Source organism: Mastomys coucha, unplaced genomic scaffold, assembly GCF_008632895.1.
Source record: "Mastomys coucha isolate ucsf_1 unplaced genomic scaffold, UCSF_Mcou_1 pScaffold5, whole genome shotgun sequence".
Taxonomy (NCBI): Eukaryota; Metazoa; Chordata; class Mammalia; order Rodentia; family Muridae; genus Mastomys; species Mastomys coucha.
The window spans coordinates 28,305,883-28,306,838 of NW_022196911.1; positions in this window are offsets into that span (position 1 = coordinate 28,305,883).

Here is a 956-nt window from a genome sequence, read left to right on the forward strand (position 1 = left end):
TGTTTATGTTCTGTTTCCTTGGTAACCCTCTCCCTGCCCCCAACTTGTGGGTTAAATACCCCACACTTATGGTGTTCGGTGTCGAACTCTGGCCAGCAAGGTCATGAGATCGACCCGGTACCGGTATCCCCAATAAACCTCATGTGATTGCAGCAAGTTCGGTCTCTCGTGAGTCATTGGGTGGTTGCATCATCCAGAGACTTGAGTAAGGATCTCCCAAGTTCTGGGGGTCTTTCAGATGTAAGCCAAAAAATAGAGAGAGATGGAAACTTACAAAGTGGCAAAAATAAGAAAGAAGGAGAGAAAGAAAGAAAGAAAGAGAGAAAGAAAGAAGGAAAGAAAAGAAAAAGCTAGCTTTGCTGATTCCAGAGAAAGACTAGCCAGCGCCTCAAAGGCAGAGGCAGAAGCCAGGTTGACAGCCTGCTTTTAGTTTCTACAAGGCAAACCTTGTTTTCTCTCCCCCAAGAATCCTTTAGCAGTGCCCAGTGAACTCCTTTTATCTGAGCTACTGGGAATGGGTTTCTGTTCTTCTTGACCACTTTGTCACTACAAAGAAGCTAGATTTCGGCTGGGCGGTGGTGGCACTTTAATCCCAGCACTTGGGAGGCAGAGGCAAGCAGATTTCTGAGTTCAAGGCCAGCCAGGTCTACACAGTGAGTTCCAGGACAGCCAGGGCTACTCAGAGAAACCCTGTCTTGAAAAACAAAAACAAACAAACAAAAAAACAAAACAAAAACAAAAAAGAAGCTAGATTTTTTTCTTTTCTTTCCTTCTTTCTTTCTCTTTCTCTCTCCTTCTTTCTCTCCTCTTCTCTTTCTTTCTTCCTTTCTTTCCTTCTTTCTTATTTTTGCCACTTTGTAAGTTTCCATCTCTCTCTATTTTTGGCTTACATCAAGATTTTAATGCCACCTCCAGCCCCTTCTCCACAGGACCAAGCATGTTTAACACCATCTGTC